Source organism: Tiliqua scincoides, chromosome 8 (genome assembly GCF_035046505.1).
Source record: "Tiliqua scincoides isolate rTilSci1 chromosome 8, rTilSci1.hap2, whole genome shotgun sequence".
NCBI lineage: Eukaryota > Metazoa > Chordata > Lepidosauria > Squamata > Scincidae > Tiliqua > Tiliqua scincoides.
The window spans coordinates 5,206,922-5,213,722 of record NC_089828.1 but is presented as its reverse complement, the minus strand read 5'-3'; the positions used below and the strand labels follow the sequence as shown (position 1 = coordinate 5,213,722).

The window sequence follows — 6,801 nt, the reverse complement described above, 5'->3', positions numbered from 1 at the left end:
TGTGCTCTAAGTCAAGCAATAAATTGGATTTTGGTGCTTTTGTCAGTCTGCATGAAGTGAAAACAAATAATTGGCTTTACCTGTTTTGAATTAGAACAAATTGCAAAGCATTTTAATAAAAATGCATTATTTAGGTTGATTATAAAGTTATAATAGTTGCTTACTGCTCATGTAACGTGATTCTGTCTTGATTGCTTTGTTAATGCTATCACCCAATTAACCCATTTTTGCCCAGTCTACAGGTGCACACATTTGGGTCCTGTTGTGTATATGCAACGTTGGGCAGAAATGGCTTTTAAAGACATCGTAGTCAGTTAATCATAGATTAATCAGGCAACTGATGGGCAGCCCAAACCTATCTTTGGTAGCTCTGCCAGGTGCAGAGGCACCAAAATGCTGCATCTAGCGGCATCACCAGGGCTGCCAGAGGCCTCCTCGAGGGAAGGAGGCTTCCATCCCCTTCCCCTGAGTTAGGGCGCAGGGGCTGCATTGAGTCTCCTCCATTCTACACCAGCTATTTTGCCAGTGCAGACTTGAGGAGTTCCCTGTTGGGCTTTTCAGCTCGACACGGGAGATAGGATCTGGCAGAGGAGGGCTCCGCTGGCCCCACCTCCCTCCTGCTCCAGTTCCTCCCCAGCCCTCCCCTGCAATGGAATGTCTCCCCCACCCCCCATTGCCACTCGGAGCTCTTACCAAGCTCCAGGCGGTGTCCATCCAGTGATGAGCTCAGCCCCAACTGGTGCTGTTAACAAAAAAATCTTTGCTGCGATTGTTGTGCTCTGTGTTTTATCATATTGCTTTGTATCATTACCAATTCATTGTTTTAACATTTTTTTTAAAGTCGCCTTGAGCTTTTCCCCATTGAAAGCCAGGGCATAAATATTTTTTTTTCCTTCAAAACACGAGACAAAACCAAAGGAACTGAAAGGTAAAATTAATAGCTCAAATTCCAAAACTGATTTAAGAAACTTTTTGTAATTAAAACCAGAATTAGGAGCAGTGAAATGCAAGGCGGAACAAACCCAAGGAACAGTAAAGGAATGGAATGGAAGAAATTGACCTCTCACTTCCTCCTTATTTGTTCCTGAGAAATGTTCTACTTGTGAAAGACAGCCTCTGTTCTCTCCATTTCCTTCTATCTAGACACAGTGTGTTGCCTGCGGATTGCTGGGGCTGAAGGTTTGAAAATCCTTGGAACTATATTGCAGGAACTGTCTCACAGTCCATCTTCTACATCCCTGACTTGGAGGATTTTGCTCTGTGATTCTATTTCCTGCTGCGAATTGATTTCTGATCTCCCTATTGGCTGGTGGTGTTGGAAGTAGCCCATTGACACTTGCCCTACAAGGCATCCTGGTTTGCTCCCACATGCACTTGGCAGAAAATCTCCTCTGCTCAGCTCTTGAAAACCTCCTAAAGAAATGAAGAATATGGTGGAGGCACAGCAGGTTTTTTTTTAAAGTCCGTGTTGATCTGTGCTGGAGGATCAGGCCTCTGTCACTCTGCCAGCGCCAGCAGGAAGGCTCCAGCCTTCCCTTGGTGTGCCTGGGCATTGCACTGATGCCAAGCGCTTTACCGTGCTTTTGCAACAATGCACACCAGTGAATTCACATTCTGCCAGTAAAGGCCCTCCTTAGGACTGGGCCGAAAATACCATCTATTCTCCACCTGGCAAAGGACTCAGACAAGGCTAGATAAATACCCTGTAGACAGACAGAAAAACTGCTGTAATTGCCTTCGTAATGACTCTCAGACATCAAAGGGAGGCAAATAATGGTATTTAACACTATTTCCATTCTTTAGCTGAAATGCAATTTTATGGAGCTACTGTCAGGCAGCGTGGTGACTATACAAGTGCAACTGTCATATCCTACTCATATTAATTAGCTGCCCACGAGAGGGCTGGTGGAGCAAAGTTCTCCTCTTCAGATGATCTGATAGCCAGGCAGAAACCAGGAAGGCAAGGGCTTGATTAACACAGCAGCTTAGATCAGGATTTCCCCTGGAAGGCTATGTGAATTGGCATTTGGAAAATTAAAAAAAAAAAAAAATCAATTAATTAGCCCTGCAAACAATCCATTCAAGGGTTAATGAAAGTGTTTTGTCCAGCTTAGAAAACTTACATCAAAGTAAGTGGGTGGTGGGTAACAGAGCCCCACCACAAGACAGAGCGAGTTATGAAATGCTTGCGCACCTTTGGGCATAAAGTCAACCCCCCCCCCCCAATGCCTGATCAGGGCTCAGTGCAGTATATAACTCTACCCTGACACTGCAAATGGCTAGAGAAGATTTTAAGAACTTCACAATCGCAGAGGACCTGGAACCAACAAAGAGTTGTGGAGTATTGTAAAGACTGAGAATTTTATTTTCAGCATAAGCACAGCCCACTTGCTGAGATACAGGAATTGTCACCTTCAGCTGGCAGATATATAGACACACAGTCAGGGCTGAAAAAAGGGGGGGGGAGTTACAGAAAATGGGGTCACAGAACCATAGAAGTGGTACAGTCAGTGATCATTATTTCATCAAGTACAGTGAGGATTCCCAACAGTAATAGCTACTGCAGTCTCTCTAGCTGTGCTGAAATAAGGATCAAAAGCGCAGAGGCAGGAAAAATGGTTTTCTACTGGAGCCTAAACAGGTGGGTGCAGGCATGTGGATGGAGGGACCAAATGGCCATGGAATACAAGAAATGTGGCAAGTGACTGTTCTCACACAAAGCGAAATGTGCTCGGGAGATGTGCGTTGGTAATTTGCATCAGCACCGACAGGTGATAACACAATATTTCTGACAGAAGCTATTTGACAGTGGAGATTTCTTAGCACTCATTAGTCAGGAAAATATCAACAATTTTAACACAAGGCTGGCCAGTGGCATAGCTAGAGGGGGTGCAAAGTACTACATTTTTTAGGGAGCCTCGGTGTGGTGTGCAAGCAGTCCCTCCTCCGCCCCTTCACAGTCATTCCAAAGGCAAATGCCCCCATTTGGCTCCCCCACCCAGAATGGCTCCAAAGGGGAGAGGGAGGGGGTCACTTGCACGCCACAGTGAGGCTCCCTATGAAACTTAGTGCTTTGCACCCCTTCTAACTACACCACCGATGCTGGCTCTTTAAAAAAAATAACACTCGAATTTGCCTTGTAGTGAGTCAGACGATGGACCTAACAAAGCCAATATTCTTTTTAGTGGTTCTCCAGCAGATATCTTTCTTAGCCTTCCTACCTGAGTGACTTTCAACAGAGGGTGTTGGGAATTGATGCTGAGACCTTCTGCATGCCAGACCAAAGCTCTTGCTACTGATCACACCCCACTTGGAAGCGTGATGCCTGATTCTATCAGGTGCAAGAGCTGTGGTTCACCACGCCACCAGGTCCAAATTTCAACTCTCCATTTCTGGAACAACCAAAGCCTGCAGTACATGGTATCCATGCTATAGAACTGGTATTTCCCCTGGCCTGAGTTTGTCTCAGATAGCCATTGTGTAGTGCAGTGGTTTGCAAATTTTTTCGCACCGGGGCCCCCTTTTCAGAATGACAATCTGTTGGGACCCTCTGGAAGCGATTTCATTAATGCGAAAGTTACCATGGCCAAAAGTGACCAGTGGCATAGCTAAGGGAGTGCAGGGGGTAGCAACTGCAACAGGCAGCAAGTTTTAGGGGGCAGGAAACTGAGCTTGACACTAGTGGCTAAAATTGTGACACCCTTAGTATGTACAAATAATACCATCATGTCATCATCATTGGAAAGGTAATTTAATACTGAATGCAAAACCACATTGGAATATCTGCATTGTATGAAAAATTATGGCCAATTAACAAGAAAATGTTTTTTATTGTGAAAACCTTAGTATGTATGACTAATACCATTGTGTTAAATATCTTTGGAAAGATAATTTAATGCTGAATGAAATGAAACAAACTGCACTGGAATAAATTGTATTCTATCAAAAGTTATGGCCAATTAACCAGAAAACGTTTTGTTTATTTATTTACTTAATCAATTAAATTTGATTTCTTTGTGGAGGGGGGCAGCTACAAAATCTTCTTTGACGCTGGATAGCAGATGCCTTAGCAGATGCCCCATTCTTCACTTTTTTAAAAGTCTGGGTGTGATGTCACTTTCAGGGCCTCATTTTGCGCTCGGCACTGGGTTATGTCTACAGCAGCAACTGTTACCCTGCACATGCCTGATCTCGTCCCATCTCGGAAGCTAAGCAGGGTCAGGCCTGGTTAGTACTTGGATGGGAGACTGCCTGGGAATACCGGGTGCTGTAGGCTTATACCATAGTCTTTCCAGACTGAAGGTTGCCAACCACTGGGTTATACTTTCATTAGCTACGCCACTGCAAGTGACAATATCAATCTAGGCTTCAGACTAAGCCACCATAAGCCACCATAAGCCAAAGGCCCCATGACACATCAAGCTCATGCTGTTATTTTGCATGGCTGAGAATTCAAACATTCCAGTTGGAAGTCAAAGCAGACTTGGATCTTTCTCCGATCACACAGCCGTCGTCCCTCTCCAGTATCCCATTCTCCCATGTTCAGGGAAAAGCACCAGGCCTCCCTCCCCAAAGAGCCTGCCCTGCCCAGCAGCTCTGTACCCTACATTTTCAGCTCTGTATTTTCAATGGCGGCTGAGCTAGGTACTAGGTGACCCACCTGGACTTGGCTTGTGACTCACCTAGTGGGCCCTGACTCAAAGTTTGAGAAGCACAGGTGTATTCAGCTTCCACTCAACACTAAGGATAAAAGCACAAACACTTCTCAGATGAGAAAATGACTGCACTGTGTTGCATTCAACATTTGTAGATCTCTCTTTCTCCCTCTCCCCCCCCCCTTGAAACTCTGATTGCCAAGTTAGCTGTCAGGGCTTGTTATGGGCTTACACCGGGAATGAGCACTTCCTTATTTTGCTAATCAGCTTCCTCCCATATCTGCATGCTCATTTTCAGATACCTGATGAGGCGACAAGGTCATTGGGCGTACAAGTACTTTATTTGAAAACCTACACAAGAGTGAGATAGAGGTTAGTTGGGTCTATCAGATCTGTCAATCAATTAATGAAAATTATTGAACAAGGACACGGTGGGGTGAGGGGAAAAAGCAAACAGAAGGAATGAAAATGACCGTGGTGATGCACCATAGGGGAAGCGACAGATCTGATGTGGCGTGGTCACTCGGGTTGCAGGGAAGGAAACGCACAACGAACAGGCATGCTGACTTCACAAATGGAAGACAGCAATGCGAGATTTCGGCTCTAGCCCTCTATGCGGACAGATGGAAGCTCATGGACTGATTCTCTCTTTGTGTCCAAAATGCTCTACAACGTTTAGCCAAACCTGAAGCAAAACCCAAACTGAGTGTGCACGTGTGGGCATTTTTGAACCAGAATGAAATTGGTTGAAATTCTTTATAGAAGTACAGGTTGAGTATCCCTTATCAGGACTGCTTGGGACGGGACGGTGGACAAAGTTTGGATTTGTCTGGATTTCAGAATACCTGCATAAACATAATGAGAGCTGCTCCGTCTTGCTCTTTTCACTTTTACCCATAAGGGTGTCTGATGGACTCGTTGACACTTTTCAACAATGTCTGTACAGGTTGACTTTTCAACAATGTCTGTACAGGTTGTCTTTTCAACAATGTCTGTACAGGTTGAATTTCAACAATGTCTGTCAATTCAGAGCAGAGAACGGAATGTACAGACTGTATCTGCACAGTTCAGTGGGAAAGAGCACAAGACCTTCTAGTCTTCACATTACCAAAAGTTTAAGAAACAGCTTGGACAAAATTGTCTGGATTTTGGAATTGTCCTGGGTTCAGATGTGACGATAAGGGATAATTTACCTATACTGAGGAAAAATCCTGTTGAGCAGGTGGTGAGCAGAATCACCACCACAGTAATCTTAGAATGAGGTTCTGTCTAAAATAAAAAGATAACTCACTGACCTTAATGAGAATGACTCATGAACACATAAGAAAAAAAAAAAATCTCAGAATAAATTTAGGGTTGACCTTGGTGTTCTCCTGTTATAGTTAAGAAGGCATGATTGAGATTTCCTCTAAGACATGCTAACACCATCTATTTTGGCTCCCTTATGTATTGCTGGAGAATCAAGCTTAATATGCCTGACTACAAACCCGTGGCATAGCCAGAGGGGGTGCAAAGCACTATGTTTGGCAGAGAGCCTCACCGTGGGACGCAAGGAGCCGCTCCCCCTTCTCTTAGGAGCCATTCCAGGCTGTGAGTGCAAAATGGAGGTGAATGCTGGCACTAAGTGCCACCATGATTCCCAACTAACTTGGGCCACAATCCTCAGAAAGCAGCAACAACTTCACTGATTAACTTTTGCAAGTTTCATCTGTTCGTTCCCATCAAGTCCTATGGGAAGGCCCCAACAGTAAAACTCTTGCCATTTGCGGCACAGCAGATTGGGTGGGAGGTTTCGCCTCTTAAGTTGAGCTCTGCTCAACCACTTCTGGGAGTTTGGCAACATGGATGTTCGACAATGTCATGATGACGTCATTGCCAAACACCTGGCCCCTTTGACTCCAAAGGCTGCCAACCTCTGCTTTACATGCTTTCAGTATATGAAATAGTAATGTGTATGGGGGGGATGTGTACCATTAAGAAAACAATAATCAAATGTACAGCCAAACTGAGGGCCTACTTGTACTTTGTACAACTTTGTACTTTGTACAACTTTGGCTGTACTTGTCGTAAGAGGCGACTAAACAGCCACCGGGTAGATGGGACTCGTCAGCCTGGGAAGGCAGCTCATCTGAGAGAAGGAAAACTC

At 44.7% G+C, this 6,801-nt stretch overlaps 1 pseudogene; it reads left to right on the top strand.

Annotated features, from left to right (window-relative positions):
* Positions 1-4,153: 4,153 nt before the first annotated feature.
* On the top strand, positions 4,154-4,276 carry LOC136659761 (5S ribosomal RNA; annotated as a pseudogene).
* Positions 4,277-6,801: the final 2,525 nt, after the last annotated feature.